The 26,473-nt window shown below is 42.1% G+C and overlaps 1 long non-coding RNA gene across 1 annotated transcript; it reads left to right on the top strand.

Annotated features, from left to right (window-relative positions):
- The first annotated feature begins 934 nt into the window (after positions 1–934).
- Positions 935–26,473, top strand: LOC113458790 (uncharacterized). Its single transcript, XR_003379363.2, has 5 exons — positions 935–1,019; positions 3,446–3,588; positions 6,283–6,450; positions 25,891–26,053; positions 26,280–26,473. It is a non-coding gene; the product is annotated as an uncharacterized LOC113458790 (long non-coding RNA).

Raw genomic sequence — 26,473 nt, 5'->3', positions numbered from 1 at the left:
CATTCTTCATTGTGTGCTCCCATGAGCAGGATTTAAGAGTGCCTGCTCTGGAATGGTGTTATCATTAATAAGAGGGTCACCCTTAAAAACACACCCTTAAAAACACCCTGATTCTCAGTGCCCTGAGGTCCCCAGCTCCTGAGCACCACTCCCTGTTTGTCTCCTTTGTGCTGGCTCGTGTGGCAGCGTTTGCTGCTGCTCTGCAAATTCCAAAACACTTGCTGCCCCAAAATCCTTGCAGCAAAAACTCAGTGGGATCAAACCTGTGTCCCACATGGCTCTGCTGTAGGGTGTGCTTGGAGAAAAAATGAGGGCAAAATATCTTATTTATCTCCAGTTTGCCTCTTCCCCAGTGATTATTTTCTCCTCATTAGCAATCAGACCTTAGAGACTGTCAGCACACTGCTGACTGCTGGTGGGGGCAGGCCTTAAGGCAAACCTCTTTAGAATATAAAATAACAGATTGCTTGCTTGTGGAAGGCTCTCATGAGTGCTCAGCAGAAGTGAAGTTTCACTGACTACTTTCTGTGTGTGCAAAGGGATTACTTTGGCAAGGTATACACGAAACAAAACCTGGTAACATGCTTAAAAGCATTACCCATTGTTGGAATTTGGGTTATTCAGTGCAGTCATTAGATCACACCCAATAATTCTGTAAAAATTGATTTTTCCATCCTAAGGTCAATTCATTTTATTGCATTGCTTCAAGCAGGTTTCTCCCAAAGCACAATGCTCCTCTGTGAGCCACCAGCACCGTGGCTGGTTTGCTGATGTTTACATTAGGTCATCTAAGATTTAGGTTTTACTGAGCTTGGACAAAACTAGCTCATTTGACCTATGATGCATTGCTTAAAAAAAAAAATAACAAGGAATGTTCTTTTTCAACCCTCTTATCTGCTCCTTGCCTGAATTCTGCCTGAATTTCTGACTGGTGAGGCTTAGTGGAAGCAGCTTCTTCCCTGTGAGCAGGAGGGCAGCTGCTCTCTGCCTGTCTCTGCCTCTCAACAGAGAAGCAAAAGGTCAGTCCCTGGTTTCTCATAACTTGCATGCACGACATTGTTTTCTTTTTCAGATTTTTAGCTCTATTCTTATTCAGATCTACTTACCACACCCACTGTGTGCTTGCCCCTCCTCTGGTGTGTACTCTGGTGTGTCACTCTTCAGTTTTGCCCCTCAGGGAGGTGTCAGATGTGATGCTAACCTTTCCAAATCCCAATTTAAAACAATATTATCCTTCTCACTTCGCTCACTATAAACTGACTACACAGTACCACCTGCTGATGGACCAGCATCACAAACCTGGCTTTTATTACTGTTTTGGGTTTTTTTTCCTTTTCAAAGGCAGAGTTGTCTGAGACAGCATTGCCTTCTTGGGAAGGGGCCCTGTGTGAGAGGCAGGAATGCTCTCGTGTTTGTGCAGTGCTTTGGACTCTGTCATCTGCTACCACTTAGCAGAAGGATAATGTTGTGTCAGAAGGAGACTTGTGCCTTAGAAGAAAGAGTGAATAGTGTCCATTTTTTTCAGAGCCTAAAAAGGCAGAAGAAAAAAATGAGAGCATAAGCCAGCAGGCCTGAGGCCATTCTGATTTGCATCAGGATCTGTACAGGCCCTGTATGGCTTACAAAGCCTAGGAATCATCTCCATCTACTTCTGTCACCCACCCCAAAGTTCAGGAATGAAGTGTCTGAATATCAAGGTCATTATACTTCATTAGTCTTCATTAACGTGAGAGCTGATATTGTTCTGATCTCTTATTTCAAAAGCTTTTACTACTGAGGCACCAAACCCCTTGCCCTCCCAAAATTCAGGAAAGAAACTTGTGTCATTTCAGCTAGGAGCTTTTCCCCTTTGTCAGTACAGAGAAATATTGATTGTAGTTTTGCAGTTGTTGATTCTGAGTCTGTCACTCACCCCAGAATGTTCCAGTAACTTCTGGCCTAATGAAAGCTTGCAGAATCTGTCCCTTCTTAGGGAACAAACTCGGGGTAATCACAGCCAGATAACTGTCAGAGAGAAACGGAGCACAGCCAAGAAAAAGAGGCGACAGAGCCAGATCTTGGTATTTTGCAAATCCAGATTGTCTCTCCTTCAATTACCCACGGGGTGATTAAGAACAGTCCATCCTATGGGCAATGCTGCTGGGCTCAAGAACTTCCTTTTCACCCACTTTGCATGGCTTTCTCTCTCTTTGTCTTCTCTTTTTCTTCTTCTAAGACATGAAATACTCTGGTGCATGGGTTTTGGTTTAGGAAGGCTTGCTTTTTTCTTTTCATTTCATCAAGACAGAGTTCCATTTGTTCAGCATCTGCACAGGACAACATCTGGAGCCCCAGGAAATTCAGCTGCTCTGTGTATGACGCTTAAATGAAATTACTTTTTCATGCACTTCAGAAGAGTATCAAGAGCATCTCTCTGACCAAACAGAGCCTTTTGTTCTCCTCCAGCAAGTGTTTCTCATTAAAAATGTCATCTCCCTAACAAATTGCTTCATTGCCTTTGCAGCTGGGGTTATTGTTTTCATGGTTTTGTACTTGTGTGATTCTCTAAGGGATCAGAAAGCTGGGAGAAGCAGGGCTTGGTTTCTTCTCCCTTTTCCCTGTGTATACCACTTGGGCTTTCCACTTTTGGAGTGCAGTGTCATGTATTTTCCTCTGTGCCCTCTTGGCACAGCACTCAGAGGAAGAGGATGGTGCACAGGCAGCAGCATGAATCTGTGGGGATTGTCCCACTTCTGTTCATGGTGAATGTCCTGGGGGCTCTGAGCAACCAGTTCTAGTGCACGTTGTCCTTGTCCATGCAGGGAGATGGAACTCAATGATCTTTAAGGTCTCTTTCAACCCCAACCATTCTCTGATTCTGTTTCCTGGAGCTGTTGTGCTTGTACAGCAATGGAAGCTGAGAAAAAGGAGAAAGAAAAGTGAAAAATATCCATTTAAAACTGGAATATAAAGGATGGCTTTTAATGAGATAAACATATTTTTTATGAAACTCAAACTCGAGTTTAGAGAATTTTTCCAGGAATTATTCCCAGGTGGAGTGTGTGCGGCTGCTGAGTCTGCAAGAAAAGTTATCTTCAAAGTTATCTTTAAAAATTATCTAAGTTATCTTTAGGGAGTTAGGAACTTTGTGGTGACTTTTCATGGGAAGTCTGATCAGAAATAAAACTAGAAACTAAGGGAAGGAGCTGTAGGAATTCAAAGGAAGAGATCATCAGTCTGTTCATACTGCATCAAGTCTAATAGTGCAGAATGTGTGAAATCCCTCACAGTAGTGACAACACTGTGCTGCACCTCACCCAGCAGCACAGAACTGAAGGGTCTGTATAATCTCCTTGAAGAACCACTTAGAAAATGCCAAAACTTCAAAACACATTTTGCAGGAAGGACTTTATTTAAAGCCCAAGCATAAACCCCTCATTTTTCTCACCCCTGACTTTTTAACTAGGATTGCCTCTTTCCTGCATTTTGAAGAACCTTCCTCCTCATCCCACCTGAAGAGAGATACATGCCAAAATCTTAAACTCCAGAATGTCCCAGGTTGGAAGAGACCTGTAGAAGTGTGGTCATCTTTGAAGTCTAATTTAAATGGTAAGTTGTAAATAATGTAGAAGCTCCATCTCACTGGCTTAAGTGTTCCCTGCATATTAACACACCATCTGCTTAACCTGAGATCTCTTTTTTGGAGGTGACTACAAATTACTCCTTAATAATTTCACAGGCCCTATAAACTTGCTGGGTAATCAATTTACACAGGCTTGCTGCCCACTTTCACAGTTCTAGTGCTGGTCCCACAGTGTTTCTGTTTTTCTTAAAGTGTTGATTTCCTGAGTCATGTATTTCCCTGAGAATGCAGGTTTTCAGTTTTTCAAGTGGCAGGAGCTGCAGATAAATGTTGAAAGGCTCATGCTTAAAGAATCATAAATGAGAATGTAAGTACTATTCCATCATTTCTATAATTCTTCACAAATCTTATTGCTGTTTAGACATCCTGTTGTTTAAAACTTCAGCTTGTCATTCCAAATTCTTCTTTATTTAAGGAAATATAGGGATACTTGCAAACAATTTTTTTTTTTTCTGTTTTAGTGAGTAATTTCTTAATGGGATGATTTCCTAGGTTTGTTTCTCTATTTCATGTGGGACACGAGCAGCCATTCAGCTCACAAACCACAACAGTTACCTTTGCTTGTCTCGGGCACAACTGATTTAACCAAGTTACCTCTCCTCCTCCCACTTGTAAGCAATGAAAACAGTTCTTGTGTGTTAAATATAGCAGCAGGCACTGCCTGCCTGTGAGGCAGCTCCTTCCAGGCTGCAGCAGAAACATTGGGCACCACACCGTGGAAAATAAGTATGCAGCAGCTGTAAATATACATGTGTATTTATATACACAAAACGGTGCTAGAACCCACAGTCTGTAATTTGTGGGTGACCTTTAACTACATGAGGATAAATGGTTACAAATGAGGACCTCTGCTCTTGGCTTTCCTAACCTATTTTGTTACTTCTGTTGGTAAATCAAAAAACATGTATATCCATGGGGTTTTTGGAGTGTAACATTTGGCTTAGATTTAAGCTAGGATAACTGAACAAAGTGGAAAACCAAACAAATAAATATGATTATCCTGCAGTGTTTTGTTTTATGGAGTCAGGTTCTGAAATAAGCGAAGCATGTGGGATACTTTAAGGTCTGTGAGACAGACATGTGCTATTCCCATAATGAAATCTACTCCCTGAATTAGGTCTTTGTGCTGTTAAGAGGGTTTTTTTGTGTTTATTTTGTTACAAGACTGCATTTTTGGCGGAGTCAAGCAGCATGTTAAGCTTGGATTTTCAGAGGTGCTCATCTGATGAGGTTGGTGGCATGGATCTCTGTTCTTGCAGGACCAGCTATGGTCAGGATATCAGTCTCCAAAACCCAGGTAGTTCCAAGAGGTTTGGTTTTGGAATGCACCAAGAAGGATTATTTGGGATGTGCATAAAAATTCAGGAATGGGATGGAAATAAACACATATTTTACAGGTAGATTATTTGCTACGAAAACATCTGTGGGCCTTGGGGGGTGATGGGGCTCTGTGAGCAGCAGGCAGGGAAAGGTGGAAGGAAGTCACATGTGGTGTTCCCAGCCCCTATAGCTGTGCACCTCCCCAACCTCCTGAAGTATTTCCCATCAGTACTTTCCTTGCTGTTCTACTGAGCTTCCTGATGGTTTGTCCTCCTGGTTATCACAGCAATTTAATACAGAACTGTTGCTCATGAGAGAAAACAGAGGTCAGCAAATGCAAGATTTGGGTCTCTCTGGTTCTCGTCTTTTTTATGGTTAAAAATATCTCTCTCCTCAGATGTGAAGGGATGGTGATGCTGTGAACATCATCCTGCCTGTGATGGAAAACGTTTTTCATTGTGTCCCAAAGGTGCTCTAACTGGATTTGTCTCATTTCCTCTGCAAGTTTGTTCCACAGCTGCATTTCCAGCCAGGAGACTTTGTCTCTGGCTTTTGCACTTTTTGTTCTGGACTTTGTGATCGGCGCTGTCATGAAGAAGAAATAAGTTTAACTGTCCAGCCAGAGCAGAGATGGAGAGCAGGTTTGCAGTGCACCAGACACTGCACCAATTACTCCAAAGATGGGCCCTGAGGACATGAGGAGGAGGAGAGTTGGAGCAGGTGGGAATCATGGCTGGTTTGTTGCTGATGGAGTCAGGCAAAGGAGCAAGCCACAGGGGAGTCTTTGCTTTTGGTTTCTATTTCTCCTGAGTTGCTGTGTCTGAATCATGGATACTGTGCACACCTCCAACATGACATACCTGGGGATTGCAGGTGCCTTTCCTCTCAGTTATTTCATTGTGTAGTTTCTATTATTTTGTTTTTAATATATCTTTCTTGCGCAAGATTTATTATTCTGGCTTCTGTGCCTTATCCTCCTCCCTGAAGAGGTGGCAACTCTCATTTCCAGGAATTTGTGGCTGTCTCAGTGAACTTAAGAGCTTACCAAGATTAAGGATGTCTTTCTGCCCTCACCTCCTTCCTTTCATTCCTTTTTACCATACCCTACACTGGGGCAGTCACAGTGCTCATGTTCAGCTGCAATCCCCTGGGACCTACACTGACCTTCACTGTGGATGTAGTTTCCATGTAGTTTCCAAGTTTTATGGCTTCAGCACTATTCCCTACTCTCCCAAACCAGTTCCTCCTGATTTACATCTGTCTGGGGGCAGCTGAAGGAGTTTTTCAAAGCTGCTTATTAAAACCTCCCTCCCTTCTGCTCTGTTTCCTTCTGCTGCCAGCAGTTTGCCCACGTTTCCATGGAAGGCTGAGGGCACCTCTCCTGCCCTCCAAAGCCTGGCTCCAGCAGTCCATCCCCAGCTGACCCTGTCCCTTCTCAGGCCGCCTGGCCCCACCTCAGAGCCCTTGGCAGCACACCTTGTTCTCAGAGGTGTTTCAGTTTCTGATGGGTGAGTGACTTGATTCCCAGTTTGGTTTGGACAAGCTCCCATAAATGGTAATGCTCGACTGTAGGTTATCCAAACTATCTGGGCCTCTTGGGTCTCTAAATTGGCCTGGAGGACCAGCTGGGAAGGTTGTTTTCCAAGCTTTTGGCACTTCCTGATCCCAGAGAAGCTGCAGATAGCATGGCAACAGGCTCTTGCATGAGAGGTCAGCGTTTTGGCTGGATCCTAAAAAAGGAGTGAGCAAGCAAACAAGCCCATTTAGAGCTAGGTGGTCCCATCAACCAGGTGGAAACACAAGGCAGCTGTAAGGAGCTCTCTGATTCCTTCTGCTTGAGATGTGCATTGCCAGTGATTGCTGGCATTTGACAGAGTGGGGATGGAGTGACTGTGTATTGGCACAACATTGGATTTGGCACCTCAGGGCAGTAGCCCAGGGGTAGGTCTGGGTGGAGAAGGCATGCTGCACCACAAAAAGTGGCCACTGGATCTGGTTCTGTTCAGACAAAACCCCAGATCTATAGACTGTCAGATTAAAGAGTGTATTTTTGCTTGCACTACAAGCCCCCATAACGGTGTGTTTACAAACAGCTGCAGTGTCATGGCTAATGCAATATTCTGTCTGGAGGGAGATTTGGATGTGATCAGGCTGAGCAGTTTCTTGGCAGAGCCTCAGCAGTTCCAGTGTGCAGTAGTCCAGTGGCTTTCAAGCCAAAACTCTTGTCCAAATCATTAAGGGCCACTGATGAAACTATTCTCCCAGACTCTGTCTATACAGTTTTTAAAGACATTAGCACTGTCCATTTATAATCACCAAGGCAGAAAGATTGATGGGGAGAGAGAGAGAAAGTCCTGTCTTTGATAAAAAGCTCTGTAAAGATCCATCTGTTAAAAAAAAAAAAAAAGAGGTCAAACTTTTGGACAGGCTCAGCAGAGTAACTCCTTATTCCTATAACTGCAGTTGTGGATGGATTCCCTACAGAGTTTGGAGGTGGGATGGAGTTTATACCTTCACTGCCAAGTCTGTGAGACAAAGAGAGCAGCCCTCTGACCTGATGATGTCATCTATTTTCACTCACCTTTGAGTCCACTCTTTCCTCAGCCCCAAACCCCTGGAAAACACAACCATTTTGCCAAATATGGACATAAAATGAAAGACGGGGGAAAAGCTACCCCAAAACCTACATTCCCTTTACATTATAATACATTCTTTGGCGTGATTTGGAATGTTCTGGTGTTCCTGCTTTACGTAAAGCAACCCTTCCTCCCTGCAGCTTTGCCCTGGTGCTCAGCCTGTCCTGCCCACGTGGTGTTCAGCCCTGTGTGGACGTCATGAAATTATTGCTAAATCACAGCTGCCTTGCCAAACAACTGCCTCTTCCTCTTGCCAATTCTGTTCAACCTCTGAAAAGCTACAGGACTTGGTCTGGGCCCCACTCAAACTTAAATGATGTGCTCAGTTACAAGCACAAAATAAAATGCAGGACAGTAATAAAGTAGTTAAGTTTTGATTAATTCTGTGAAAGGGTTAATGGGATTATTTTTTTCTTCTTTTTTTTCCCCCACTCTCTAAGTAGGAAAAAAAAAAGAGAGAGTGAGAGACCTGAGTGGACACAACTAGAACAAAGCCCTGTTTATGATTAGTATGGCTGAAAATATCCATGTTAGGCCAGGTGCAGATGGCTAATTCCCCCAGACTACAAGCCAATTTAAACCATAATTCCTGAGATAGACCACTTTTCCCAACATTAATGGGAACCAGCTGCCTCCTATTAATAATATGGATGATTACAAGAAAAAAAAGTGGGGGAGGGAATAGTGGAGTTAGAGAAGACATTATTTTCCAGACTGTTGCCTGTGTCCTGCTGAGGACAATATGGAAAGCTATGGAATATGAGTCTTGAAAACCTGTCAAGTTAAATACACACAGTGTGTTTGCCCAGAAGAAGGATGGAGTTATCAGTGTACTTCTGTGTTTCGGTGACAAGGTTATTTAAGGGGTAGCAATTGTATTTATTTAGTTATTTGCTGGTGCTTTGCTTTTGCCTTCCCTGTGCTGACACTGGATGGTTTTGATTAGCTCCCTAGGAGGGGAGCCCATTGCCTTTGGTGCTCTGAGCGTGGCTGTTCCCACTGTGGCCTGATTTCGTGTGAGATTGTAGAGCACATCAAAGCAGAAAGACAAAAAAAAAAAAAGTTCTGAATTGTTCTCCTGAGAGCCTGACTTGCTGGTTCAAGAAATTTGTTCAGGCTTCCATTATGGTTTGTGCCAGTGTGAGGTGAAATGAGAAGACATGGCAATTCATGGTGTGTAACAGCAATGTGTCTCAGGAATGGCTTTTTTTTTTTTCTGTGTTCCTTGTGATTTTGTTTTCCTTTGGTTGTTTTTGGAAATCTGAGTAGAATTTATTAAAAAAAATCCTACCATTTTTACTTGTCAGTGAGGCAAAAGTCCTGTGTTATCAATTGTTTTGGCTATACTCCTTGTTTCTTATGTAGACAGGAATCTTAACACAAGGATCATGTTTTTGGGACTGATGAATAAAGGAGCCTCACTAAAAATGTCCTTCTTGCCCCTGAAGGAGATGAAAAGGAGCCAGTGCCCTTTTCCCAGTTATTCTGCTAGGATTGTGTGGGATTCTTGGAGACATTCAGCTCACACAGGCTGCATTTCTTCTCAGTCCATTTGGTGATAGTCTGCAGACTTGGCATTGTAACTCTTCTGGAGGGTTGTGAGGGGAATTTTTGTGTACCTGAAGAGGTGCAAAGCTGGGAATGCCCTTTACCAAGCCTGAGGATACAGAAGGGTTTGATGCCTTCCCAGACCATGTGGGGCTTGCACATCCCTGCTCCAAAGAGATGAACTCTAAGGGACCCTCAGAGCTTTTCGTGCTCCTCTCTCATGTGTGAGAGGAAGTGGGGCAGAAACACAGACCAGGACTTTGATTCTTTAATACTCTGATCACTTCACTTGATGACAGCCAGGAACCATGGTTTTGGGAACAACTTCCCTCACTTTGACAAATTTCTGTCATTTGCTAGGTTACAAGAAGATCCCTTTTCTAAGTCAGGAGCTAAATACCCTCTAGATCACAAACTCTTATATGGTAACCTAAGAAACAAAAATAAATCTTGGGCATGAAACTAGGGACATTTCAGCAACATATCCCAGTGGCAACATTTTGTTTTTATTCACACATCTTAGTAGCCCAGACCTTATGTGGGTCACCAGAATATCTCTATGGGGTATTTACTGTAAAAAAGAAAACCTCTTACTGGCCCTCCAAAATTCAGCAGTATTTAAAGCAGATACAGCAGAGGTATGAAAAACAGATTATTGATTTTATGTATGTAAATAGAGCATAGCTGAGTTGACAATGTCTCTTTAAATAATTGAAAAAATCTGCTTCAGCTGACAGTAGTTCACCAGATAATGAGGCTGGTAGTGGAGGAACGTGAATAATTAGAGAGTAGGATTCTTGCTGTGTGGAATTGACCCTTGGGGGCTCAGAGAAAGAAGGATTTGTGGCTGCTCTGAAATGCTAGTGGTCTGCTCCAGCATTCCTCTTGTCAATACAAACCTTGTGTTTTTATTGGAAACACGTGTCAAAACAAAACAGCGTTTGAGGCTGCTGCTGAGAGAAGGTGGGCAAGTCCAGGGACTGCAAACCTGTTTTTCTGTTTGCTGCCAAAAATTCCATGCCACTGCTGCCCATCATCTCAGATGGAAGGAGAGATGATGAGTGCTCTCATAATACACTGGTGATTCTTCTTCTGGTGCCTCCCTAGTGAAGTTATTTATGCTCAGAAAATTAGAGAAATCAGGATAACCAAGGCATCTTGCTGTACTTTGATAAAGTCTGGATTGAGGGTTTACATTGCAGTACTTCCCTGGAGAAAAGCTGTAGCAGCAAGTGAGTGCTTACCTCTGCTGGACAGGCAGAAGGGCATTCAGTCATATGTAATATTTAACTCCCTGTGGGCTGCCAAAACATTTTGAAAACTTGGTAAATTTTGAGTATTGGCTCCATTACCTGCATTATAGAAAACTCAAAGGAAAGAGGTGAGACACACAGTATCTGGTGTTTGCATAAATAAGTCTTTGGGTTTGCTAGTTTTCTTTTTATTATTTGTTTTTTTTCAGTTAGAAATTATTTTGTTGGCCTGGTGTTAAACATCTGCCTCTTTCTCTGCCCTCCTTCATACCCCAGCTCCTGAGATGGTTTTATTTCGTGGGTGAATTAAATTGTTTTGGGAGATAAAGAACCCAATTTGTAATGTGCTTTAGGGGCTTTCAGAATGAAAGGCAGGGATTGAAGTAGAGTATTTGGTTATTAGTGTCTCCATATTTCTTTCCCTTGATCTACCTGTCCCATCGTGTTGTCAGATCTTCATGGTTGAGATTTGAGTCAATAATGGTGAAAGCTGGAACATGTGAGCCCTATTTAAACCCAGCACCATCGTATTTCTGGAGTGAATCTAAGCCTAATTGAAAAGGCAAGTGGGTTTCTCTGGCAAAAGAAAATGTGGCTGTCATAGGCTTTACCAAGTTCAGTTAAACAGAGTAGAATGTGCTCTGGCATCTTTGTTTGGTTTCCATTTTAAATATAAAATTAAAAACATATTTCATCTGTTGTAGGTTTTAAGGATGATTTACAAACTTAAAAAAAAATAAAAAGAACTTTACAGCTTTCCAAGGTCTGGCCCTTGACATGCCAGGAAATAAGTCTCTCCTCATCTCCACAGTGTCATCTCCACAAGAGTTTGTGCAGGCTGCCTTACCCATCACCTTATGGGCAGCGTGTAGAGTTGTCACCATTCCTCATCATCTTCTTATGTATTTCCTATTGCTCTGCAATAGTTCAGGAAACAGAAACTGTTTGCTTCCAAGTTCCAAAGGACTGGAGCCAAGCTTTGGATTGGAGGCCCATGCAGGTGGGAGGAGAGCAGCCCCATTTCTTCCCTGCTGCCATAAGCACAAGCAGCTCTGAGACACTTTGGTCAAAATATCCCAAAGCTTTCAGGCACAGCTCAATCTGTTTCCATCTTCTGAGATATTTTTTCAATCATCACTGTTATTTTAGACATATTTCTTTCAGTGAGAATCCATTTGCAGTTTAGAAGTTTCAGATGACTTTTTTTATAGTGGATTAACCTTTTTTTTTTTTAGTTTGAACCACCATATGATGATTGTCATGTGCCTTTCAGAATGGAGCTTATGGGAAAGTTTCACCCTGAGTATCAAAATAATTTCTTGTATTATTTAATTACAAAAGCTCAATGTATTCTTTCATGGAACATCACAAATAGATATCCATTCTACAAACCTAAATCCACTTGTTGTGGTCTTTTGCTCAAGTGCAGTGTCTTTACTTGTGTCTGATGCATTTTAGTGTCCTCATTGCTTACTGAACAAAAGTACTGCCATGAATCGGGAATATTTTAAGAAAAGTTATGACAAAATTAAAAAATCTCACATTGAAGAAAGGTAGCAGTCAGTCAGCTCTGGAGGGCTCCTTTTGAAGACCTCTTCTGTCATTTGAGAATTTGCACTGGCAGCCCCTGGATTACTGAGGAGTTATGTGCACTCTCTTCTCGCAGAGGTGGCACAATTGTTTTGAAACTAGGCAGATCTTCTGTGTTTACTACTTGGCAGGTTCTGTGTTTTTGGCTGGCAGCCACGCTGAAATGTGTTTAGTTTTAATTGACAGCCATGGTCAACACTGCAGATCCCAGGTAGGTACTGCTAATCCTGACAAGGCAAGGCAGAAACAGACAGGCTTGTGTTCCAGCTAGCCAGAGCCTCGAGCCTTTGGGAAGCAAAGGCATTTTGCCTCCAGACAGTTCTGAACCTCAGGAACTCACCCTTCAGCCTCATCTCAGCACCTCCTTGGAAGCAGCCCCCAGCCACAGGAGCTGTAAGAAATTGCAAAGTGATTTTGGGATCAGATTTTGTAGAATGGTTTAGGTTGGAAGTGACCATGCCTTGGACAGGGATGCCACTTATTGTCCCAGGTTGCTGCAAGCCCCTTCCAACCTGCCCTGGAACACTTTCAGGGATGTTCACAGCTTACTTGGAACCCTGTGCCAGGGTCTCACCACCCTCACAGGGAACAATCTCTTACTAATACCCAATCTAAACCTCCCCCTTTTCAATTTAAAGCCATTCCCCCTTGTCCTGTCACTCCATGCTCTTGTCCACAATCCCTCTCCAGCTCTCCTGGAGCCTTTTGGGTACTGAAAGGTGCTCTAAGGTCTGTGCAGAGCCTTCTCCAGGCTGAACAACCTCAGCTCTCTCAGCCTGGCTCCAGAGCAGTGGTGCTCCATCCTCAGATCATCTCTGTGGCCTCCTCTGGACCTACATCAGTCCATGTCCTCCTTGTGCTGGGGACACAGAACTCCAGATAGGGTCTCACAAAGGCAGAGAAGAGGAGGAAATAAATTTTTATCCTGCAGGGGGAAGCCAGGTGCTAGTATCCTAGCACAGAAGATCTTATTAGAGCCCAGAGACATCCTGGGTTTGAAGCTTGAAAGCCAGAATAGTTACACACAGACCTCTAGTTTAAAATATAGAGACATTCCAAAAGTGCATATGGTTAGATTTATGTAAGCCACAGTTTGTAATGGTTTAGATTTCACCTCCTAGTCCTTGTGAGAGTTTCAGCCTTGCTCTCAAGAGAGTAAAAAAGTAACACAGAACATTTACAAAAATAAAAGAAAAAAAAACCCCATATGTACAGACTTGGGGTGGCTTAGTCATGAAATGTAATTAGGGACAGCAATGATTTCTGTGAACCACAGAAATGTTAGTTTCAGTTGGCATAAAATTCCACAGGGTAATACTTGGGACTATCTCTCAGCCTATCTGTCTCTCTGTCTATCAACCATAGTCATATGCTTTATTATTAGTGATGCATTCCTTCTCATTATTGTCTGCTCTGTGAGAAATACACAAGTTATTGTCTTCCTTATAAGATAATTCCTCAAGGAATTCTTTTAACTTCCCCCTCAAGTGCCTTGCATTTCAAGTAGCTGCTCAGCAGAGCTCCACAGCAGAGGGATTTGTATTTATGGAGAAAAGGTTGCACTTGGCTGCTGGGCCAGCAGGGCTCTCATCAGACCCATTCAGGTCTCATAATTATTAACCTCTTGTGTCTCTGACAGAGAACTAACAGCATCGAGTTAGAAACCACCAAAGAGGGCACTGAAAGCAGAGATCCAGAGCAAAGGAAGTTTTTTGTGTCACCTGGGAGTAGATGGGATGTTTGTTCCACCCCTGTGTTGTGAGATGCCCCAGGAGAAAGTAACACAGACACTGTCAGTGACAGCTTTAAAATATGACATCAGTGAGTCAAGGTATTCCCCAGCCTCCAGAAATAATTCCTGGTGGTATCTCTGTAGAGAGACATCTTCAGAACAGCACAACATTTATAAATTTTTATTATTTCTGAGAGCTGTTTTTTTTCAATCTGGGAGAAATTAAAGAGTATCTCCCAGTTTCATATTTTTAGTGGGCCTGAGATTGAGAACCTGGCTGTTCTGAACTTTCCAAAAGGCATTTCCAATAGCAGAGTAGCCCTATTTTCTCCTTCACAGGTCTTGAAACTGTGCAGTACTTGTTCATCAGCCTCAGACTTTGATTTGGCACTGCTGTGTCGTGCAGATGTAGCAATCACATTCGCGAGCCTGGAACTAATTAAAAATGGAATATTTTAGATCAGTCATGGTGAGTGTGGCCAGATTTACAGGGAGAATACAAGGGAGCTTAAGGAGCAAGTGATCCAGCCTTTTTAAAATGTTCTTCCCCCAACATTGGTACATTACCTACAGGCCAGCTGGGCTGGACCTTTACAGCACTGTCTTTATGCAACCTCTGGCTGGGTAAAGGGGAGCTTTAAGAGGACACCAGTGTTTCATGGTTTGCTACATTCCAGATGTATGCAGAGCCATCTCTAAACTCTGTCTGGCAAGACATTGCTTTTTTTTATTTATTATTATCTTTTTTTTTTTTAAGAGGGCATGGTTGCCAAGCCTGTCAATCAATTTAACAGGAGACAATGAGTTAAAGGCAGCGGGGAATAGAAAAATCTGCAGATCTGAACAGAAAACAGATGAGGGGATAGATGTGGCTCTAGCCCTGTACAGCCATGCATCTGACAGCTGCACAGAGTGGGGTAGGGCTATCAGAGCTAATACTGTTACCCAAAGCTTGGAGGCTGCACTGGTTTGCAAGAGCCTCTGTGACCCTGAGAGCTCAGTGTGAGAGTGACTGAGGTGAGGGCTGCAGGGCCTTTGGGGAGGAAAGATGATCCTCAGAGCAATTATATGGTGGGTCACCATCATTTCCTCCTTGCTCAGCTCAACATTTTCAACATTTGCTGCTTCTGGCTGCCAGCTCTACACCTGCTCCGTGCTGAGTCAAGCTGAGGAACAAAGCACAACCCAAAACCCCAGCGGGGGCTATCAGGGTACAGCCAGGGCTTGTGAGGGATCAGTGCTTCATCCCACCTCACCAGCAGCTTGCTCTGGTTGTGACTGGTAGCCAGTGTGGCACAACAGCAGCCACACAGCCACCACACTACTCAGCACAGCCTGGTGGGGGACACGGTGCTGCTGTCACCACGGCTCTGTGTCACCTGGATGTGCCCTGGACAGCACCTGGCTTGAGTGGGCTCCACTGGGCTCTTTGATCAGACCCTGATGAGATTCCCACTGAGAAAACAAATGAAAAGGATGCCCCAGATGTTGCTACACCTGGTAACAGAGGATGGCAAGCTTCCCTGTGGGTTGTCATTCCCATGTGACATTCCTTGCAGGATGCTCAGCCTGTTGCTGGTTTGTAAACGTGAGGGTGACCTTTTAGTCCTTGTGCACCACAAAAGTTTTTGATTTGCAAGCCTCAAGATAAGCAGGTAATTTAGTATCATACAATGGTATTAAAAAAAATATTTTGAAACATCTTTAAAATTAAATTGTGGGCAGAGTGGTAGTGTTGAATGCAGATGGGAGCACTACCATGGGGAGGTGATCAGGGGGTGTCACCCCCAGCTTTTCACTCCAAAAGGCCCCATGTGCTTCTGCTGAGGGTATCCAGCAGAAGCCTCAGTTTGTCAGCCCCCCCATAAAGATAAATAAAAAATCAACTTTGCTTGAACATGGCTTGGCTGGCAGTCTCTGCACAGAGTTTTGTGCAGCATGGCTTTTATTACCATTAAAATGATTTAAATGGAGATTCTGCCCAGCAGCATTGTAGGTGACACATTCCCTAGCTGCCATGTATCCAAACAGATTGCTGCAAGGCCTTGAATAAACATTTTGTAAGTCTAGCTCTGAAGCAATTTACATCAAGCAGCATATATTGCATGGATGCCAACTAGTTCTTGTGTATTCCTCACAGAGCAGACAATGTTTTCTATCAAATCTGTTGGGTGAAAACAGAAAACCTATTAATAATGTGTCAGGAACCCGACTGAATGCAATATTTATGTTGAAGTCTCATACACGGCTTGTTTATAAAGAGTACACAAATTCTGTGGTTTGTGTTTGAAATGTGTAAGAGAACAAGAATAATTTTTACATTTTTCTCACAGGGACACCTACCCACACAATTTCAGTCCTCTTGTAATATGAAGGGTTGATGTTTTTCTCAGAATAAGCTGAATGCAGAGCTCGCCAAAGCTGGTCTGTGCATTGATCTCAAGAGCTTTAGCCCAGGGCCAGTGCATTGTAGTGAAGAATTAGACTAAAGCATTCAAAATCTAGCAAAAGGAGCAAATTCCTAGGGCTCTTGAATTTTTCTTGTGTGTAACTATGGTGAAATCTCAAGCCCATCCATTGATTTGGTGACGAGTTGGAGCTGTGTTGAAATGGAGCAGAACCCGCTCTTGGCCGGTGCGGCGCTCGTTAGGTGGTGAGCTGAGTGCTGAGCACCTCAAACCTGAACCTCATCCAAACCCCAGCCTGCAGGATGGAGATGGAAATTTTGTGAGGCTTCACTTGGAGTATTGCTCTATTTTTTTTTTTCTTTCTTTTGCTTTTGCACAAATCACCAGGGATCTAAAAACGGCCTCCAACACTCATTTCTACTGGCACGGCCGCTATCGATCGTGTCCAGAAAGAGGAATGGAAAGACATGACAGAACTGGAAATGATCCCAAGCCATGAAGCTTGGATCTAAACCTTGATCCAAGCTTTGCTAAAGAACAGGAGGGCTTTTTTTTTTTTTTTTTTTTTTTCTTGTTGTATCTGGAGGTTTGATTTAATCTCTTGTACTTGCATGGAAAATCCGTAGTTCTGGAGTACGGAGTTTCCTCAGTGGATAAGATCTGTTGGATCTGGTGTTCCAGGGAAACTTTTAACCTGGGAAGAGAGTGGCTTAAGCAGCATCAGCAGCATCTGTGAGGGATCTCCAGCCATGAGAACCAGGGGAACGAAGAATATTCCCAGTGTTCCTGAACACTGCCCAGCTCAAATGTCTCATCTGGCTTTTTTTCAAAACAGTAATCTTTTTCTTTTTCTTTTTCTTTTTCTTTTTCTTTTTCTTTTTCTTTTTCTTTTTCTTTTTCTTTTTCTTTTTCTTTTTCTTTTTCTTTTTCTTTTTCTTTTTCTTTTTCTTTTTTTTCTTTTTTTCTTTTTCTTTTTCTTTTTCTTTTTCTTTTTCTTTTTCTTTTTCTTTTTCTTTTTCTTTTTCTTTTTTTTCTTTTTTTCTTTTTCTTTTTCTTTTTCTTTTTCTTTTTCTTTTTCTTTTTCTTTTTCTTTTTCTTTTTCTTTTTCTTTTTCTTTTTCTTTTTCCTCCTCTTCTTCCTCTTCTTCTTCTTTCTCTTCTTTCTCTTCTTCTTCTTCTTCTTTCTTTCTTTCTTTCTTTTTCTTTCAGGTGGAGTACTTAAAGCCTGATTCAAAAATTGACTCATGAATAATGTGGAAAATTTAATCAGCATGAAGACTTTGGTCACATTGTGATTAATACTTGCCAATTCTCTGCAGTATTTTTTTAATGAGTTGCAACTCATTAAACTAATTAAATTCATTGATTTCAACCAGATGTTTGCACCTGGAAGTGCATTTATTATCATTTATTATCAGAGAGGGACTCTCCATCAGGACCGGTAGTGATAGGAAAAGGAGTAATGGGTTCAAATTGAAAGAGGGGAAATTTAGATTAGATATGCAGGAGAAATTCTTTGCTGTCAGGGTGCTGAGACCCTGGCACAGTTTGCCCAGAGAAGCTGTGGCTGCCCCACTTCTGGAAGTGTTCAAGGCCAGGTTGGATGGGGTTTGGAGTAACCTGGGATAATGGGAGGTGTCCCTGTCCACTGAACAAGATGATCTTTAAGGTCTCTTCCAACACAAACCGTTCTGTGATTTAATATTAATTGGTTTTAGTTTTAAATTTTTCTGCCTCCCCAGTTAAAAAACAAAGATATTAGCACTTGATTGAGCCAGCTGGTATCATCATCATTATTAAAATTAACTAACAAAATATCATACTGTACAATTTGCAAAAAGACAACAGATTGGCAATTTCTTGTCCAAACTGTATGGTAAATATATTCCAGTAATGAGTGGCTTACCAGAAAGCAGGAGAGGAAAGACCACAAATAAAATCAATATTATTATAAATATTACTTGCCACCAGTAATTTGAAAAGCTACTTTTTCATCCAAAACATTTGTTTTAAATTATATGTTGACATATTCTGGAAATAATTATGATAGACTATTTTTAAATTAGTAGTGCACAAAGGACTTTCTTCTTTATGTCCTTTTTTACATCCACAGTTTCTGGTTTCAGCAGGACTAAAATAAACTTGGATAAGGCTCCATAGAAGTATGTGTGTGCATGTAGATACTTTTATTTATTTTTTTTTCTGGTTTGGGCTACAAAATTGTGTGCTTTGGGAGGCAGGTGGCTTCCAACATTTGCAGAGATCTGCATGTTAACTGAGTTCTGTTTTGTATTGCAGGAAAGTATTGCTACATGTATTTTCATGACATTCCTTTCAGGAATCTTTTGGAGGTTGTTTCCAAAATGCTATGAAAAAAAAAAGAGAAAGTGATTTGCTTTCAGAAAGTAATTGCTCAGCTAAAAATAATGAATATGGTACAGCTAATGTGGAAACTTAATATGTCAGAGGTGATGTGGAAAACTTTGGATCAGACTGAAGTGGGAGGACAAATGATCCCAAAAAGGAATCAAATGAAGCTGTTACAGAAAGTCTTATTTCTGCCAGTGTCAGGACAGCTTGGAAACCACAGATGAAAGATCCCTGGTTCTGTGAAGGACTCAGGAGAAGAGGAGACTTTCTGCTGGTTTTGGTCAATGAGTTGGTTCTTGGCCAATCCACTGACCCTTTCTGGGCAAAGGATTTAAGTGTGGGTGGTGCCCCAAGCCCTGAGCCCCATTATGGGATGGCCAAGTGTCCCCCAGAGGCTTGTTCAAGCAAGAAATATTTATAATTCCAGTGCCAAACACACACAGGTGTGCAGGATGAGCTTCTTGTTACGGGAGGAGTAGTATTGGAGATCTGGGCTGGGAATGAAGGTTCCTTGAAGTTGTCCTGGGAAGCCTGGACAGAAATGAAAATTTCTGCATTTCTTGATAGAAATGCAAATTTCTGCAAGTTTCAGCAGAGTACTGTCTGATGGTTGACAGCCCCAAGGGAAGCCTGCCCTGTCCCCATCAGCAGTGTCCCTTCCACAGTCTCTCACTGCCACGTGTGTCTGTTGTTTCCCTTTTTACCACCAAATATCACACTGGCTGAAGGTTAAAAGAGAATTCTGATGAGTGGCAGCTCTGCTTTCCAGAGCATTCATCTTACTAGATCGCTCTGATCAATCCTCCAGTTTGACTACCAAAATGAAAATTAAACATCCTATCCACCAGGAAAACTAATTTATAAATACATTTTAACTCTAGAGCCATCTTTTACCTGAAAACTTAATTGTGTTCCTTTAAGAAGATATAATTAAGTATCCTCATGGCAGACCATCAGTTTTAACAAAGCATCTCTAGAGCAGATAGACATCATTACTAATACAATTCTTTGAGGTGCAGGCAGGAAAATAAATTGGTTGTCATTGGGACATCATCAATATAATGAACATCTGACATGTAGACTCTGTTTCAGATGACACAGACATAGATGAGCAGGAAAAATTGTTAATAAGAACTGCAGGCAGGACATTGCAGGCTGTATCTGTCTCATGAAATGTTATTTGCTGCCAACACATTGCAGTAAAGAAAGACTGTTCTACCTGGAAATAGATGAGGAAAATAAAGTGAAGAGTCACTTTAAGGTATGTTCTGAGAAACTGTTCAATAATACAGTTTGAATCTTTGACTTTTTTTTTTTTTTATCTTGGTAGCAACTTTCATTTCAGGCAGGAAATTGGTATTTTGCCTGTTTTTTATTTCCATTTAACCAGTACAGCAAAATGGAACCTTTGATTTTTGGAACTATACCATCTCCAACAGAAATCAGTAGCTAACATTGTCATTCAGACAAACACAAAGCAGAGCTGGTTGGAGTTTTGCAAAGCCTAGGGGGAAATTTTGACATGCAGAAGTGAATACCCAAATACCCTCGGCTGTCTTGGGGATTTCCGGCAGTGTCTGCAGAATGTGGGGAGAAAATTCCAGGGTTTAAAACAGCTGAAAATGTTCTACAATGGAGTCCCGGCTCAGCACTCCTTAGTCTCACTTGTCTAAGGTGGATTTAAGCATGTGTTTATTGTTAAGGGTGAATGTTTAATCCAGCAAGCACCCACTGCTTTTCCAAGCAGGACCATAGCTCCTTTTCTGTTTCATAAATTATTTGGAAAGTGAACCTATACTCTTTCAAGTCATTTCTCCCAATATTCATTAACAGGCTTGGATGGTGTGTACTCTTTGAATCAGTTGTTTCCTATTCAATTCACATAATGAGTGAACTCAACCACACAATATAATTCTTTTTCCCAGTTTTAGCTGACTGAAACACAATGAAGGAGAAAATTTTCTTTACTTGGAAGAGTTTTAGCTCATGTCAAAGGGATTAGCAAAGGGGTTTGTCAACATACACAGATCCCCACTTGTCAGGATATGTGTGATCTGATGCCCCACAAGCTGGAGCAAAGCAAAAGGAGCAGCACCACCAGGAAGTATCTTTATGCAAGCAGAGCAGTTTGAAGCACTGTGCATACCCTGAGCTGATCAGGAGGTAAAAACAACCCTCCTCATGGAATGCACTTGGCCAGGGAAACCATGGCAGGCAGAGTCAAAGTTTACAGGGAATGTGAAAGAGTTACAGGATCAAAAGCTCAGATAAACATCCTAACACTTAAATCCTAATGTGGATGCTCTCCAAAGTTCTCCAAGTCTTCTGGGCCCAGCTCATTCGCCTCATGGCCATGAGAAGTGCTTTTCTCACAAGGCTGCTGATGCTTCCTCTTGTTTGACAGGCAGGAAATTACAATCCAATGAGCCTTTCTCACCAGAGTTCAAAATTTTTGGTAGGAGAGAGAATTAGAAAGTGCAGAGGCAGAGACAGAATGTAAAACAGAGTGCTGGGGTTGGGATGAGTGGGAAGAAGGGATACTTAGAGGGAAAGTTAATCAAGCTCTCTAATGCCACAGAAACATGCCAGGATTGAAAGGTACCAGCACTTGTTGGGATGGGATGCTGTGCCAGGGAGCAGCAGGATGTGCCTCTGGAAGAGGAACTCAGCCCACTCACTGATCTGTCCCAGGTAATAACATTCCCCTGTGGCTGAGAAATGCAGCAGGATGAAATGAGAGGCTGCAAATGCAGTTCTAAAATGATTTTCCATGTGAGAATCCCAAACCAGTAACATTAATCTTGAGGCTGTTGTCACTTTTCAGTGTATGCGGCATCTTGTAAAAGACTTGTCATCCATTGGGGTTTTTAAAATTATTATTAATTTTATTATTTTGCAGGGCTTTAATTAGGTTGGCAGTGCTTATCTGGCATCCCCTTATTGCCACAGGGCAGCAGCCAGCACCCCCAGTGACAGACCCAGCTGTGTAAGGCTGTTGTTTTCCTACAGCAAGGAGCATTCTTTGTGTGCAAGTCTGAGTCTGTGTACACGTGTGTGAACTCTCCAAAGGCAAACAACTCACCTTTAGAAAGCCAAATTCCAAGGAAGAAACGAGCTCAGCAGCTGTGAAAGGTGTCTCTGTGTTTCATTGTTGATAAAAGTACAACTCACAGTGACTCAAACCTCAGGATATGGTGGGGAACCAAGAAGAAAAGAAAGAGAGTGGGGAAGAAAGGGGAAAAAGCCTTCTCAGGATGAGGAGTTCAGACATGCCAGATTTCTTTGGCACAGACATTGCTGTCAGGAGCCTTGTGGATGTTTGAGACCCTGCTTTCTTTTTGTTGGCTCTGAGCATTTTGAAAGATTTTGAAAACAGCACTGCAAAGTGTTTCAGCTGCAAAGCTGACCAGTGAGTGGCACAGACAACATCCCCTTCACAGGCTGACAGTGCAGGCAGAAACCTTTCACCTCAGGGCTGTCACCAATCTGCCATTAACCTGCAGCTCCTCACTGTGACATAAATGTCAATGGTCATTTTCCTCCACATCAGCCCTTTCTTCAATTCTCCTGGGTAAGCAGAAGGCAGCCACTGGAAGGGCAGTGAGAAAAGGAAAGGGAAAAGCTGGTCTGGAAGCTGAGCACTAAAAGTAGGCATTGTTTTCCTATCGCAGAGATGATGTGTTTGAATTTACTGAGCTGGTTTGGATTGAAAGGCATTTACCCAGCCACAGGGACTGCCAGGTGTGCTGTGCTCAGATGAAATAATGCTTCAGCATTGGTTCCAAGGCCCTGGATTTGCCTCCACCAGCTCCAGCCATCTGGCTCAGGCACAGCTTCTTTCTGAAGTGACTTGAAGCTTGGTGGCCTCAGAGTTCCTACTGTGATGCTGTCAGAAATTTAGCTGTAGGAGCACAAGCTCAGGCACGAGGAAGGAACTAAACAATCCTGTCACAGAGAGCACCTAACTAACAGAAAAGGTATTTTTTTCTACTGAACATGTATATTCTTGACTTGCAGTGGAAGAGGAGTGTGGCTAACAAGATGTATGGAGAGCAGAATGCTGCAGGGAATGAAGAAAATAAGAAATGGAGTAAATGGAGTGAAGGCTGTATGGGCTGGTCACCAGTGTAGGATCTCCTGTCAGGTCTGTTGAGCTGACGGAGGCTGATCCAGCACAGGGGTGCAGTGCCTGGTCCCCAGAGGAGGGCTCAGCCTGAGCCTCTGCAGCAGTGAGGATTGCATTCCTGCTGCTGGGATCCAGGAATTCTGGAGAGGACCTAAGGAGAACAGGTGTTATTGATAGATTTACACTGATTTACAGTGCTCCCCCTCCTCCTCAGGCCACTGCAGAGCCCCTGGAGGCTCACACCTGCACAGGCAAGGGAGCCAAGGTGAGCTGCTCTGCATCACCTGCACTGGTGATGATGGTGATGGTGACAGGAGTGGGATTTCAGCATCCCTGGGAGGAGTTTGCCTGTGAGAATAGCAGCTTGTGTCCTTTTAACTTCCAAAGAGGAGTCCTGTGAGCTCTGAGTGTCTGGAAAGGACCAGATCCCGGAATAACTGCAGTGGTACCAAGAACCTCAGCAGGCACTGACACCGGACCCATGCCATGCCTTGTGGGGTTTGGTCTCTGGTGGCTCAGAGATGCCACTGCAGCCTGCAGGGTGTCACACACAGCTCCTGTGGGCACAGGGAGAAGCCACAGTTAGTGAGTTACCCACTGCTCCTTGCTTCTGCTCTGCTTTTGACTCAGCTCTGCAACAGCTTGTGGGAAAGCTGAAGGAGAAATATTTATTTTAATATTCAGATGTTCTCATTCACACTTACATATGTGTGTGTGGATGCCACACATATGTAACATCAATGTGTTTGTTTATCAGTGCTTTTCCTGCATGGCTCTGGTTCTCTAATAGCTCTCTCTTCCCCTCTCCACAAATAAATAACAATATTGGACCTGAATTCTAAATAAATTCTGAAGACCAATAACCCCTTGAAGTTTTCTGGATGTCTTTAATTAGAGTAAAAGACAAACAAAGCAATCAGAAGGAAACAAATGGTTGATGGACATCTCTATTCACTTGCTGGTGGTTAGGAGTAGAACTGGATAAAAGTTCATGGCAAATGTTTGGTTTTAGACCTGTCTAGCTTTTCTTGGTATTCTGCAATTATTTTTGTATGCATTTTTGGTGCACATTTATATTCTTTGAAATTCTGTATACATCTTTTGTATAAACATGTTTCAACACCCTGGTAGTAAAGTGCTGTTTAGCTGTATGCAGGGCTGTTAAAGGCATTTGTGTGACATTCAAGTAGTATCCAAGAAGAAGTTTATGCTTGGAGACCTGAAAACACCATAAAACAGAGAGTGAAAAATCAGAGATTCCTAGGTGATCACACAAGCATTTGCCTAAATTGTTAGAAGGATGCAAAAGTAGACAGCATGGCCCAGAATTATTTTAGTATAAAGGAATGGGTGTTCTAAATTTCTCTTTTTTTTTTTTTTTTTTTTTCCCAGATTCTGAGGAAGTTATAATTCACTTTTAATGGCATAATCTGTGTTCAAGGATATTTTACCTTTTCTCATTTCTTTTTCAGGTGATTTCCAAGGGAATAAAGCAGTCCCTTGCTCTGATGCAACTGCCTCTGGGTTTAAACATTTCTGGTTAACTCCAGCCCAGATGCAAAGCAGATCTGTTTCTTAGACAAAAAAGGAAAATCAAGAGAGAAGAATTGGATGGAGGGGAAGAATTTGATTTGTGAGGGTTCTTTTCAGAAAGTACCATAAGATCTTCAAGAAGGCAGCAGGATTAGAGCTCCTATTGCTTGTGAATTGCCTGAACTGCATGAGTGAGCTTTAAGGAGAGCAGTAATGAAGAAATAAAACAGCTTACAAGCTACACCAGCCCTGGAAAATAGGAGCATTTCACAAATGGCTTCATCTTCTTTGACTGGTGATACCCAACAGTGATGTAAAATTACTTCTTCTTGTAGTTATTCTGTTGTATCTGAAACACAAAGCTTTCGCTCTAAACCTGGCTAAAGAGTAAAACAAGAGAATGCAGCAATTTCTAATCTAGCCATTAGCTCAGCAGCAGGATTGTCTCAGGCTGTTTTGATAGAAGCAAAAAAAAAAAAAAAAAAGAAAATTAAAAAAGAAAATTTAAAAAAGGGGATTGGTTTAAAGTTTGCCTCAGGGGTTGGAAACCTATTTTACAGGCTGTTTGACTGTCACTCTCCATGCATCTGTTCAAATTAGCTTCAGATAGTGAAATAAATAGGAAATATGGCCCAAGGGTTCCTGGTTTTGTCAGAAGGGACTGAGAGAAGTGAAGAAGATGAAGGAAGTCTGGTTCATGAAGGCCTGCTGGGTCTTTTTGCTGAGATGAAGTCCAAGCTGACTCCTCATTCAGTTCTTTCAATCATCACAAACACCCCAGTGGACAGGAAAACTCTGAATGTGGTGATACAGGATGCAAAGTCCAATACAAGATGGGGTGTGAGCTTCCCCAGGCTTGGACCCAGAGTTTCAACAGAGGAAAAAGAATGCCAAGGAAATGTGGGGAATGGGTTCAGGGTGAAAGAAAAGGTTATTTCAGGTGAAAGAAAAGGTTGTTTGCTCACAAACAAAATTTAGATCTCAGTGTCTCTTACATTATTGTTGATTTTAGAGAGCCAAGTGAGGGAGAAGCTTGGGCACTCACCCATCTCAGACCCAGTTCAATAAACTGCTTTTCTCAGGCAGCATTTTGAGCAATTCTGTCCCAATAAACCCTGCTCATGACAAAATCTTGGATATTTGGTTCCTCTTCTCTCAGAGTCCTACCAGAGCATGGAATTGTCTTTTTTTTTTCCCAGACTCCTTTGGTACTTAGCTCCTCTCTACTCATTTTCCCAAGAAAACCCTTCATCACTGCACTGATGTAAAATATTTGTGTGTCAGTGGTGTGACACATGTATGTCCAGACACAGAAGCAGAAGCACCTCCTCACCTCTAAGGCTTCCCCCACCCCCTGATTTCTGTGGTTTGATCCCTGGAAATTCAATTTACCTGTTTTTCCTCTGTATCCTCTGTGTGCATGAGTCAGGATAATACATCCATCACACTTATGTCACAGAAAACAATTAACTGATGTTTGTGTTCATTTAAGAATCAGTTTGTGTTGGTTCAGTGCTTGTGTTTCTCACACACAAAGCTTTTCATGAGACAACTCAGGTCCAGAGTTCTTCTTGCTAGGTCAAGCATGAAAGGCATTCCTGGAAGCTACTCCTTAGAAAATATATATTTTTATGTATCTTGCTGTTGCTGATGATTTTTCTCTAACACGTTTAAAAGTGCCTAAAATCAGCATGGAAATGTGCAAACAAAAGAGATTGAATTAATCTGTTTTTTGTCTATTTTGCACCTCCAGGGTATATTGTGAGAAATAAAATGTACTTCACAGCTCTCTCTGTCATGTACTATAATTGCAATCAACATTTCTGTGTATCATAATAATGATGAAGATGATGATGATGGCCACTGTTTCCCATCTCTTTGCTGCAGGAAAAGAGCTGACTGCAACAGGATGTGCTGTGAGTTAGATTTATTCCCAGATTTATTCCTCCCCTCTCTCAGAGGCAAAATAGGTCAATATTCTACTATAGTCCAAACATTATTAACTTACTGTCTTCATGTATTTTGATATTGCAGTGGAAAAAACCCACAAAAATCAAAATTGAACTTCAGAAAACATGACTCATTTTGAGTGTAATTTTTAAAGTTTTCTCAATCTCTATTTTCCATTTTTTTTCCCTCTAGGTTTTCTGTCTATGTGCACTTCGCTTTCTCAACAGAAAAGACAAAAAAAAAAGGGAAAACAAAAACTGAAGACTGAAAATGGATGAAAACAAAACAGATCTTGGTGCTTGTGTTTCTTTGCACTGGGAGAGAAAGAAATGAGAGTTAAAAGATCTAGATTTTATAAAGATACAATGAAAACTCGATAACAAATC

Source organism: Zonotrichia albicollis, chromosome 11 (genome assembly GCF_047830755.1).
Source record: "Zonotrichia albicollis isolate bZonAlb1 chromosome 11, bZonAlb1.hap1, whole genome shotgun sequence".
Taxonomy (NCBI): domain Eukaryota; kingdom Metazoa; phylum Chordata; class Aves; order Passeriformes; family Passerellidae; genus Zonotrichia; species Zonotrichia albicollis.
This window is presented reverse-complemented; position numbering and strand designations above follow the sequence as displayed.